The 13,094-nt window shown below is 38.6% G+C and overlaps 1 protein-coding gene across 2 annotated transcripts in view; it reads left to right on the top strand.

The window, feature by feature from the left end:
• Positions 1–346: 346 nt before the first annotated feature.
• The window catches only part of arsg (arylsulfatase G), a 162,534-nt gene continuing 149,786 nt past the window's right edge, over positions 347–13,094 (top strand). The window contains exon 1 of one of the 2 annotated variants that reach the window (XM_051936241.1): positions 347–519. The gene's annotated coding sequence lies outside the window, so the exon portion shown is untranslated. The remainder of the gene's footprint in view (positions 520–13,094) is intronic. The other variant, XM_028819132.2, reaches the window with a different exon arrangement.

Genomic DNA, 13,094 nt, shown 5'->3' with positions numbered 1-13,094 from the left:
CATTATGACAGGCTACACCGGTGAGTTATAATTCATCTTAAAACGTATATCTAGGTTTCTTCATTTCATACAGTCACGACGAAAGCTGAGCAGATGTTCACGTCCTTTATATTATTACTCATAGATTGTATTTATTTTAAGTTTCAGACAGCTAGTCATCCGGTCGCCTTCCTGGTGACACACACACTAATCTTTTACGTATGTACTTGCTTCGCCTCTTTGGCATACCGCCTTTCAGACGTTCCCTGTGGTGTGGCTCCTGCACTCAGTCACACCCGACCCCCTTATCATGCAGCTGGCCTTCGATAACTGCGGAATCCTCAGCGCAGTGTAGGTGCCGCTACCGCAGGCGTCGCACGTGCACGAGCTCGAGGCAGTCTGTCTGGGATGTCGTCACTGACGGGGGCGCGCGCGCACGCGGGTGCCCGCTTGCTTTCTAGTGGCGTAGAGGTGAATTTCCACGTGTTGTCTTCGGAGTGAGGACGCTCGCAGCGGTGAGCTTCATTCCGGGCTGAGCAGGTTTGTTCCAGTTTGATAAATGAAATAAAGTCCACGTAAGGAAAGAGGAAGGAGGAGTTGTGAGTTTCTTTGTGGGCAGGGTTACGGCTTGAATTTGATTTTCAGAAAACCGTCAATAGTCACATGTTTGAAAACATTTGAGGAAGAATGTGATGCGATTGTATTTATTTTTTTCCGAATATGGGTTGGAAACACAGTCGACTTGTACATAGGGTGGTCCAGATCTAACTACGCAACTTTTAATGCAATGCAATAATTGCATAATTAGATCTGGACCACCCTGTACAATACGTCGTGCCAACACGAGAAAATAAAAGCTGCGGATTTCCCCGCCGCCCATCCGCTCTAGTGAGAAGCAGCCGCTTTCGTTTAGACGCATCCCGTGGGAGACTCTGAGGAGTTAAGATTCGAGTCCTGCGCCTTTGCCGTGGACAGCCTGCAGTTTAAGTCAAATCTTGATTACTGAGGTTAAAAGTGTGTTATTAATGTTTTTATTTGATAGTCCATCCAACGAGTTTTAATAGCGCCAGCCCTCGCATTTTCTCTTAATTTCAAACGTGGTGTCGTGCCGGCGCGCCTCCCGGGATTGGAAGGATGGTTTATTTATTTAACTGCACAGTCGCTAGTGTGTGTGTTTATACATGCATTTTTGTCATTCCCCTTCGTGTATACCGGTCACCGCAAACATTCAATCGGCCATTAAAAAGCCGACATTGTCAGACCCGCTCGACCCATACTGGGTCACTACCTGTCCATTAATAATTGCGTTGTGCCTCACTGGTTTTCTGTTAAATTATTTCTTTGGTAAAGTCGGCATTTTTTGGCCTATCAAGATTATTATTTGCCTGACGTCTTTATCTAGTGCAATTTACAATATTTCAGCTACGATTTATCGCATTTCTTTTGTTTTTCGAATTGGAGAGCAGGCAGGTGAAGTGACTTGCTCTTCTTGGTCACACAGATCTGAACCCGCGACCTCGGGCTTTGAAGTCCAAAGCCTTGACTACTATGGCACACTGCCAGCCTGTTTGATTTCTGTAATTAAGAGGACAATTAAAAATGTAGTTCATTTTTTTTATTAACTTAAGAAGAACATTCCTCGTAATTTAACAAATTTCTCAATATATATTTTAACCTTGTTATGCCTTCCATTTTTTAAAATCCTAAATGTAATAATTCATACATAATATAAAATGTGCAATTTTGAATTGTTTGCTGTTGCATTTGCAACTGGAAGTTCTTTCAGGTTATAAAACGGTTAAAATAGATGCATAAAGACAAAGTGAAGTCATCCTTAGAAAGGTAATCAGTTTTTATGTGGCTCCATTAAAGTCATGCTCTTTCGTAAGGTGGTATATACATGAAGTATTAAATGCCATAAATAGGGATATCACCATACCAGAAGTTTGGTGTTTGATACCAATACCAGTGAAATTTTGTGATACTTGATACCAGTCAATACCACAACAAAAACAGAAATCATATTCAATGGCTTTTTTTATTAAAAGTACCTCCATTATTCAAGTGAACAATATTGTGCCCTTTTTCTGTAATAGAATATAAAATATATTAATACTAACAATAACAGCTTTACAGTAGTGGTTTATCCTTCAAGGAGTTACCCAGCAATCATTTAAGTACTGTGAACAAGTATTAAAAGTAATAAATATCAAAATGCAATACAGGGCTTAAATTTTAATGTGTGGGCAGCAACAAATGGGGGAAATTTTAAAGTGTTGTTGGAGGATTTCAGCCCAGGGTTTAAAAATAATGATATCATCATAGATGACCTGTGCACATTCCAGATTTATTCTCTGACATTTTCTTTCCAGTACATACTGCTTAAAATAAATACTAGAACTAATATTTAAAAGCTGTTATTTATGTAGTGTTGAATTAGTCAATTATTAGATATATAGATAATTCAGGATATTTTAATTTAAACAAACATTTTAAACTTGTTTCTGTAACATCATGTTTCTTAAATCTGGTTTATCAGAGAATCCCTTTTTCACCTTTGTAACATTTGCTTTTGTCAGGTTTATATTTACATCATTAGCTTGTTGAAATAAAGAGTAATATTTAATGGATGACTGCAGTTGACTACATTTTCAAAAGTCACAAAACCCTGGTACTTTAATGTTTTAAATCTGTGCCTCGTTTCCTTTACATTTGTGCAAACTTCAATTTCCTGTGTGGAATCAAACTTGTTTTACATGAATCAGTTGATTGAGACCTCCTGTAAAACACCCTTGGTTGTGCTGTTTTTAAGGTCTGTTATATGAGTGATAGGATTTGTTATTGTTTAGCCTCTTTATTAATATAGAATTAGAACATTAACTGGGCCTGCAGTGTGACTGGTCAGCTGCGTTACACTTGCCAATATACCTTTCAAATAGATGACGTGTTTTCACAGTTTTTTTTTTTTTGTTCTTTATTTCGCCTTATACAATTTCTTGTACAGTATTAGGAATTTGTTAGTTTTCACATACCCCTTGGGGTCAGAGCGCAGGGTCAGCCATTGTACAGCGCCCCTGGAGCAATTGAAGGTTAAGGGCCTTGCTCAAGGGCCCAGCAGAGTAGGATTTATTTTTGGCTTTGACGGGGATTCAAACCGGCAACCTTCGGGATACCAGCGCAAATCCTTAGCCTCAGAGCCACCACTCACATTTGAACATTCCTTTGGATTCAAAAACAAACAAATGACACAATTTTAGTGTTTGAAGTTTTATATTTAGTAAAGAAGTCTGCCGTTTTGACCATCTTTCTAAGCAGCATTATTGTAGTGCTTTGTGCTTCGAAGCGATTAATACATTTTTTGGTATTAACTAATGGAGTTGCTCATTTCAAATAGCCACTTCGTCTGAAACTTGCCTTGATTTTTACTTGCTAAAACTGTTGTTGGCACTACCAGTGTGCACAATCCTATATATGTAATTGTGGATGCATACAAGGTTACCCCGTGACCCTGAACGGTATAAACTGGTTAGAAAATGGATTAATACTTAAATGCCAATCTGTAGACTTGCTTGATGCAGTCAGAGAATGAATGCAAAGTCTCTGTTCCTTTTTAGGGACTGTGTAGGACGCTATTAAAATGTGATTAATCTTGCCATCATTTTCCCTCCTTTGCAACTTTGTGACATTAAAGGTTATAGGAATACAACTCCAATTTTTTTTCTTTTCTTTTTATAATAAATGCATGACGCCCACAGTCTGTTTTTCTTTCCAACATGTGTTGATGTGGTGCTGCATCATCACCACTGTGGGCCATTTTCATATGTAGTTTTTCCTCACATATTGTGCCTTTCAGTCACGCATGAGTGCAGTATGGACTCTCACCTGATACTACTGATACTGTTAAAAAAGCTAGAACTTTTAGTTTTTGGAAGTTTATATGCACTTTGTACTGAACTATTGGTTCTTGTGACATCTCTAGTCATAAATTAAAACGGTCTTGGAGATTAAAATCTTACAACACACATTTATTGTGTACATAGAAAATAAAAACACATGCACTTTTTGTTACTGCTGGCTAAGAGTAGAGGCCCAGCATTATCCATTTTCTGAACACAAGTGAGCATTGAAGGGAGCTTGAACCTTTGTTGATGTTACAGAGCACAGGATGGAAAAGAGCTGAGGATTAATTATTCCCAAAACAGCTTATTGTATCAATTGTTATTCAGCTTCTGTTTCTAAAACACATTGGAACAATGAATATTCCCCAAGGTGCCATTTTTTTTATATCACAGTGGCAACTATCCTAATCTATTTTGCATTCTTGACACACAGGTTTTTTAGCATTCATATAAAAAAAATGTTGGCTTTCAAGAGGTGCCAGAGAATAAAGTACATAATTTGAAGTAAAACATAGCATTATCTTTGATGCCTTTGCCCTAGTATTGCTTTTGTAAAGTTTCAAATACTCTTTACTTGTAACTTGTACCTTTCCTTCCAGGAATTTAGTCTGCCAGGCCTGCCCTAATTGTTATACTGATAAGATATACTGTATTCTTGGAGCTGTGTTGTATAGGAATTACCTGCCATTCAGTTGAGATAAATTACTCGGCAAAAGACTTGGCCATTTTTCTCCATATTAGTACCTTTTCTAGTCATCATTCATGATGTTCCAATTCCTTCTTCCAGAGTAGTTTGTAATAATAGGTTCCTCATGTACTGTATATACTTTTGTTTTATATACTTAAGTCATTTTACTGTATTGACTTACAAATGGTTTCATTATCTAGATGGCTTTCACATCCATTTGTGCCTGCCCATCACCACGTGCTATTCCACACACCTCTGGTTCCAAAGTAATTTTCCTACTGCATCACATTCACTGTGACATTCATCTGTAACTACGTATTCTTTTAATACGAGGTGGTGCAGTAATTTGTGCTGTTACAGTAATCCCTCACTTATCGCGGGATATAGGTTCCAAGGCCGACCGCGATAACTGAATTTTCGCGAAGTAGGGACACCATATTTATTTAATTATTTAACGTGTATTTGGACGTTTTTAAACCCTCCCTGTATTGTTTACAACCCACGCTTTATTCTATTAATAACAGGGACAACTGCTAAGCAATATGAAATCGGTAGATAAGTTTACACTTACTGTATAGCGAAGTACACATAGCTATATATGACGTGATGATTGTGATGAATATGCTGCGCAGTAAAAATGATGACGATGAAGGTGATGATGACTTTTACTGCGCAGCCGATGACTGTATTTTACGTCTCTTCAGACGGCGGTGCCATTTCCTGGGGCACCTCCTCCACGGTTTCCGAAGGTGTATCTGTAGTAGTAGTAGTAGGAACTGGCTGTTTTTTGCGAGGCTGCAAAAACATTGTGATCGGCAGTTGCTGCCACTGCTTCTTTTTCCGGTCGAAGAGCAGCTTGTAGGCGGTCATGACGTCGTCGACCTTGTTGCAAAGATTCCTAAAGCAGATTCCATCCAGACTACTGCCTTATTACGTCCACTTGCAACTCGTTTTGCGCCCTGGTTAAAGGACACTGCGGCCGTAGATCTTATATGCTTTTCCTCCTTTTTAAATAAAAGGAATCGTGGACTCATTGATGCCGTAATGGTGTCCTGCAGCGGTGTAGCTGTTCCCTTCCTTCAACATATCCAAAAATTTTACCTTTTCTGCAATCATTTGCATCTTCTGTTGGCGCTTGGACACGGCCCCTGAAGCAGGAGCACGTTAATGCTGAATGAGTGAGATGAGACTTCCTGGTTAATGCAGCGTTCCGTCGCTGAGCCAATCAGCAGCACACAGGAACTTAACTGCGTGCTGTGATTGGGTAGCTTCTCAGCCGTCCGCCAATAGCATCTCTTGTATGAAATCAACTGGGCAAACCAACTGAGGAAGCAAGTACCAGAAGTAAAAAGACCCATTGTCCGCAGAAACCCGCGAAGCAGCGAAAAATCCGTGTTATATATTTAGATATGCTTACATATAAAATCCACGAAAAGTGAACCGCGAAGTAGCGAGGGATTACTGTACTTCATAACCCGAGGAACTTGGAAGCAACTCCCTCAAGCTAATCCTACACCACTCTGAGTATCCCCATGGCATACATCAGTTTCCTGCCATATTTTACAAATGTATTTGTCAGGTTAGCAAAAAATTTGGGTGGGCACAGGTGAGCACAGCTCGAAATGAGATGCCATCTGTACACCTAATGATTTGTCTTGAAGCCAGTTCAACCAATGATAGGCTGCTTGAGAGAATGACTGAATATTTAATTTATGTTTTTAAATAAGGGGTTCACTTAAACAACAGTCTGCACCAATTTAACACAAAGCTTGCATCCTATAGAAACTAACAAGAAAAATACATATTGACATGGGTGTTTGGTTGTGTGTGTATCATACAGATACCTTTTTAAAGGCTGTCATGATTTCTGTGTCAACCACAAGACTCGAAAACGTGTTTCAGATACCATCAATGTGAAGTAGAGCTGGTTTCCATTTTGAATTAACTTGTTTATACTGTATGTCAGTGACATTGGAAATCTGCCTTAACAATAGCATTTCTTCAATGAAAAGGGTGTAATATGCAGAAGTAGTTTGTCATGTGAGGTCTGAGTAGGTTCATAATACACGTGTATAAGGGCAGTGCGTTTATGAAATTTACTATTGAAACAATTTATTGTATATTTCAAATAACTGTTAATTGCACAGGCTATGTATATGAAATTGCCTTACATTGCATTTTAAAAGGTGGTTTTATTATTTTATTTTTCTGTCAGTTACTGCATTGCACTGAGCTCTTGAATAAATTCTCCTAAGTCTCACACTTTGATCGTAATCAGCTTGGTTTTCACCATGTTAAGCATGAAATGTAAGATTTATTTAACAGAAGGAGGGAAACAACTGTTTTAATTTACATAAAATACAAAGCACAAAGCAAGGAATTAGCTGCAGATTAAGGAATTTTTGTAATAAGAAAAAATAGTAGCCCCGTAGACCTCTTAGTATCGAGGCAAAAGTCTTGAAACTGATGACCTATAGAAATGCACTATTCTGATATACTGTATGTGTAGCAACCAAGTCAGTTAAGAAAATTACCCTTAAATTGTACAGGCTGTCTTAAATAAAGCAATCACTTTCAGGCCCATAGTAATTTGTTGAAAGACATTTTCTTTTTATTTTTTTCCCCAAAAACTATAGAGATAGGAATGTATCCACGGGCAGCCTATTGTGAGTGTTAATTATTCTTCCTAGTAAGTTTGCAAGGTCCAGTAATGATCTTGCTTGTTCTGGCATTTACATTCTCTTTCCCTTTTCTTGAAATTGTTTTGTTTAGTAATTTGAAGGAAATTGTACAGCATACACTAATGCTTTATAAAGGGTTAGACTGAGGTATGCTTATTAAAAGTACAGGATTTATTTCTCCTTTCTAGCTATACACATGCATTCTTTGCTAGAGGTTTGAATTGAATTTGTTTAATTATTCTCCTGCATTAAATGTTAATCATTGCCCTGTTGCTTCAACAACATAGACTTCATGGCTAAATAGTAAAAAAAAAAAAAAATGAAATTTGTCATTTAAAAATGGTTTACAAATGTTAAATTTTGTCCTTTGTGCATACTGTATATCGTAATAAAGTAGATTTCCTTTAGTAACATGTATAACTGCACAAAGTAATTAAATGTTAGCTGTAACAGAAGATGACTAAAGTCACACAGTTGATCAGTCTCTATTTTATTATGGAAACACTAATATGATGATAGTAGATAATTTTATCCGATTAGAAAGTCAATGGACCTTAATTGTTAAACTTGCTACATTTTGAACAATTATTTGTAAGCTGACATTATGTGTTACTACCTCAAAAGTGTCTTCCTTACCTGAAAAATCTCAATACACATTTTTCATAACCTAGTTGCAATAATTAATATACTAATGTCCTATAAAGTCCTGACCTTTAAATTCTCCTAAGTATCCTGCACAAATTTAGTAATTCCTGGAAAGTCTCATTTTTAATGCATACATTTCTTTCTGGCTGTCTCTCATGTTGCAAGAATATTCAACATCTTCTTTAACTATTTGAGGGCTGAGTATTTTTTCCGAAAAAAAACATTTTTCAGAAAAGCACACAATGCAGCAGTGGTTTCACACAAAAATCAATATCTGTTGCTGCATGTGATGGCCGCCAGCTTGCCATCTCTTGTGGTTTGAGCCTATCACAGGTAGCACGACGGCTGGCAGGAATGCATAGCAGGCTGGTTGCCAGGCTGTATTCACAAGGCAGGGGTGGCAGCGGAGGTCATATTCGCTGTGCAACGCAATCTGGTTTGTACATCTTGTCATCGTAAGCGGCGGTCCTCCCAGGTGAACGTTGCCATACATGCGACCAGCTGATGCCGCTGCCTCACTTTCGTTTTCAGTCTCGATCTCCGGATCACTTGCATCAAAAGTCCGACAAGTCAGATTCCAATTCAGAGATAACATGTAAAATATTGTATATGGAGTATTTGGGTTTGTGCATTCACTTCAATCTCTCGCCACAGGTCAATGTAATTTTTGCTTGCTCTTTGTTTGCTCTTCGCTACTCATGCAAGTGCAGGGAATTTCGGACAAGTCAGCAAAGCTAACTTTCCTTCTCGCGCAGAGTTGAACGGCATAACGTAATAGCAGGTTTGGTCAATATTTACTGTTGATTGTCACCCGCAACCTCTCCTATTGACAAAAGTCGACATCCGCCCTGAAAGAGTTAAAAGTACTATTTCTTTAGTACTGCTTAATTTGTTACTTAGGTATTCATTTATTTTTTTCATTGTTTACATTTTGTTAAGACTATATACAGTGCATCCGGAAAGTATTCACAGCGCATCGCTTTTTTCCACATTTTGTTATGTTATAGCCTTATTCCAAAATGGATTAAATTCATTGTTTTTCCTCAGAATTCTACACACAACACCCCATAATGACAACATGAAAAAAGTTTACTTGAGGTTTTTGCAAATTTATTAAAAATAAAAAAACTGAGAAATCCCATGTACATAAGTATTCACAGCCTTTGCTCAATACTTTGTCGATGCACCTTTGGCAGCAATTACAGCCTCAAGTCTTTTTGAATATGATGCCACAAGCTTGGCACACCTATCCTTGGCCAGTTTCGCCCATTCCTGTTTGCAGCACCTCTCAAGCTCCATCAGGTTGGATGGGAAGCGTCGGTGCACAGCCAATTTAAGATCTCTCCAGAGATGTTCAATCGGATTCAAGTCTGGGCTCTGGCTGGGCCACTCAAGGACATTCACAGAGTTGTCCTGAAGCCACTCCTTTGATATCTTGTCTGTGTGCTTAGGGTCGTTGTCCTGCTGAAAGATGAACCGTCGCCCCAGTCTGAGGTCAAGAGCACTCTGGAGCAGGTTTTCATCCAGGATGTCTCTGTACATTGCTGCAGTCATCTTTCCCTTTATCCTGACTAGTCTCCCAGTCCCTGCCGCTGAAAAACATCCCCACAGCATGATGCTGCCACCACCATGCTTCATTGTAGGCACAGAGTTCAATCTTTGTCTCATCAGACCAGAGAATTTTCTCTCTCATGGTCTGAGAGTCCTTCAGGTGCCTTTTGGCAAACTCCAGGCGGGCTGCCATGTGCCTTTTACTAAGGAGTGGCTTCTGTCTGGCCACTCTACCATACAGGCCTGATTGGTGGATTGCTGCAGAGATGGTTGTCCTTCTGGAAGGTTCTCCTCTCTCCACAGAGGACCTCTGGAGCTCTGACAGAGTGACCATCAGGTTCTTGGTCACCTCCCTGACTAAGGCCCTTCTCCCCCGATCGCTCAGTTTAGATGGCCGGCCAGCTCTAGGAAGAGTCCTGGTGGTTTCGAACTTCTTCCACTTACGGATGATGGAGGCCACTGTGCTAATTAGGACCTTCAAAGCAGCAGAAATTTTTCTGTAACCTTCCCCCAGATTTGTGCCTCGAGAAAATCCTGTCTCGGAGGTCTACAGACAATTCCTTTGACTTCATGCTTGGTTTGTGCTCTGACATGAACTGTCAACTGTGGGACCTTATATAGACAGGTGTGTGCCTTTCCAAATCATGTCCAGTTAACTGAATTTACCACAGGTGGACTCCAATGAAGCTGCAGAAACATCTCAAGGATGATCAGGGGAAACAGGATGCACCTGAGCACAATTTTGAGCTTCATGGCAAAGGCTGTGAATACTTATGTACATGTGCTTTCTCAATTTTTTTATTTTTAATAAATTTGCAAAAACCTCAAGTAAACTTTTTTCACGTTGTCATTATGGGGTGTTGTGTGTAGAATTCTGAGGAAAAAAATGAATTTAGTCCATTTTGGAATAAGGCTGTAAGATAACAAAATGTGGAAAAAGTGATGCGCTGTGAATACTTTCCGGATGCACTGTATATGTAAAATAAGATGTCACCTACACATTTCAATTGCTCTGGACTGGAACATACAGCTGCAAAATTCAGCAGTCTAGACAGCTGCTCAGTAGAGCTACGAAAGTAGAGCAGGAGTTAAAGACATGGGCAGTGCACAATGCCATGTGTCTTTAGTAGGAACTTGACTATGTTAAACTAGAAACTAAAAACAGTTTTGTGTTTAGATCAACGCAGAAATTCAGGAAATTGACTTGGATGGTTTAACGGCCAAGACTATGGAGTTGGTACATAAAACTTTGACTCCGACTTCTCAATTTATGGTACCAGCAACTCCAACTCTTCTAGTTGTAATTACTCATATATTTAGTACATAATATACAAGATACAAGGCATTTCATCACTGCCAACTTGACTCATCAGGCTACGTTTTAGCACCCTAAAGTTTGGTTTTAAAGGCTGTAGCAATGCTTTTGTGGGTTTTTTTTTTAATATTATTTATTAAAGAAGTTACAAACATTGAGTAAAATTAAACAAATGAAAACTTGCAAAATGAAAAAATAGGCTATATATCAAAACACTGGAAGAAAAAATTGTTTAATCAAATTAGAATTTGTGAAATTGGAAATTTTAGCGCATATTACAAATTATATTTAGTCAACGTTGACTCCAACTCTGACTCCAGTAACCCAATAATTGCTTTTCACTCCAAATCCAAGGTTCCACATCCTTGTTAGCGACACCTTTTTCTTTTTCTGACGAACTGACCGCTGCATTATGATGCTTAGATACTCGCAACCCTGATTTCTGTTCTCTTTGTTTCTGCACAACTGTGAAAAATAAAATCGGTGACGGACACACAAAAAGGTAATAAGCAATGCTCAAAGGTAACTTGCAAGGAAATCAGCTGCTGATATTGCCATGGTGGCCACCGCTCTTAATTCTGAAAAGAAGGAAATTTCATTTGAAAAATGAGAACTTAGTAGGAAGCTTTTTCCTATGATACCACAGTTCACTTTTACATTGTTTTATGGTCTGGTAGAAATGTCCTTTGATTTTTGGCAACAGCTAATGGTAATCTCAAAAATAACAGCCCCACTGGCAAATTGACTATGACTATTATTATTCTCAAACTTGCTTGCTCCACTTCAGAGGAGCAGGGAGTTACAGTCCTCACAGAGTCTACTCACTCACACAGCCACCCACACTCAAGCTGGAGCCACTTAACCAAACTTGCATAGCTTTGAGAATTTGGGTGGTAAGCTTGGAGTACCTAGAAATAAACCACAAGACACGGCGAATTTTCCAACTCCACGCAATGAGGTGCTTGTTTCTGTAAAGGGGCAGTGATAATCATTCTGCATTACTATTTTACTTAGCTAAGACCTTGTTAACTATCTTTAAACTTAATATCTCAAATTTGTTAAATTAACAGCGTTTACACTTACAGCCTTACATTTACAGTACAACAAATGGTAATCTTACAGCATAAACGGTATAGTATGGATAACAAAAATGCTTATTTTTCCCAGCTTATTTTATTTTATATTCTGTGAATTTTTTTTTTGTGTTCTACTGATGCAGTTTTTTTCTCATCCAGTGTGGCTTTGTAGCAAAATACAAGTGCAAATCCCTACATGTAAATTAAAGAATTTTGTATTTAAAGTTAAAATAGCAGAAATAAATTAATTGAAAGGTGGGCTGATAACTGTATCTACTCAATTTTATAAACTACTGTAAACATCATGAAGAATACATTGTGACATATAAAAAATGCTCAAAACATTAACATCATATTGGGAAGTTTAAACCCTACAGTTTAAAAAAAACAAACAACTTTTACTCCCCCCATAAACTCTGAAATCGACCCCAGTGTTAAACTTAAGGGTGCCGTCCTCCCCAATTTCAAGAAGGAATTTAAAGTTCTGAAAAACTGTATATTGCTGAAAGTTTATATCAGAGTTTATTTTAGAGAGGTTATGAAATGGAGTACTCAGAGATATAAATTATGTTACAATTTTAAGACAGTGATGTATATTTGTTAAGATATATTTATATTTATCCTTTTAATCAGAGTTTCTGGAAGCCATAACATACCTAGTAGCAGTAGTGGAATGCAAACTAGGATCCAGCTATACATCAGAATACCTGTACAAGTTATTCCCAAATTGCTATATAGACATACTCATATACTGCAGATGTAATTATAAAAAAAAAAAAAAAAAAACACTGATTGGCTTGAAAGTACTGTATGTGGGGCTGGTGGGAGGATGTTGGAGTGCCCCCAAAGCCCATGCCATTGGATAGAACTTAAAAACCCTTTATAAAAGACACTCTTTTGTGATGATACATTCAGCACCTTGTGTTTCTCTCTTTTAAATAAATTATTTTAAGTCTGTTTATATGGTTCTAGGGGGTTCGCCCCCTGCTCGCTTTGCTCGCCAACCCACCCCCCTTGGCCTGCACCACGCACCAGCCACTTTGCGTGTCTGCCTCTCGTGTTGAGAAGATGGCGGCTAAACGCACCCCAAGGAGACACAGTCACTCCTCCGAAACCCCCTCTTAAACGGTGATACAATGGGAAACATTTTTTTTTTTTTTTTTTTTTTTACACCTCCTCTCTGCTCGATCAGCTGCTGGCTTACCACCGCTGCCGTGCTGCGTGATCTGCATCTCGTGCGGCGCTTCTAATATTTTAAAG

This window comes from Erpetoichthys calabaricus, chromosome 14, assembly GCF_900747795.2.
Source record: "Erpetoichthys calabaricus chromosome 14, fErpCal1.3, whole genome shotgun sequence".
Taxonomy (NCBI): domain Eukaryota; kingdom Metazoa; phylum Chordata; class Cladistia; order Polypteriformes; family Polypteridae; genus Erpetoichthys; species Erpetoichthys calabaricus.
The sequence above is the reverse complement of the archived record's forward strand: the minus strand, read 5'-3'. Positions and strand labels throughout refer to the sequence as shown.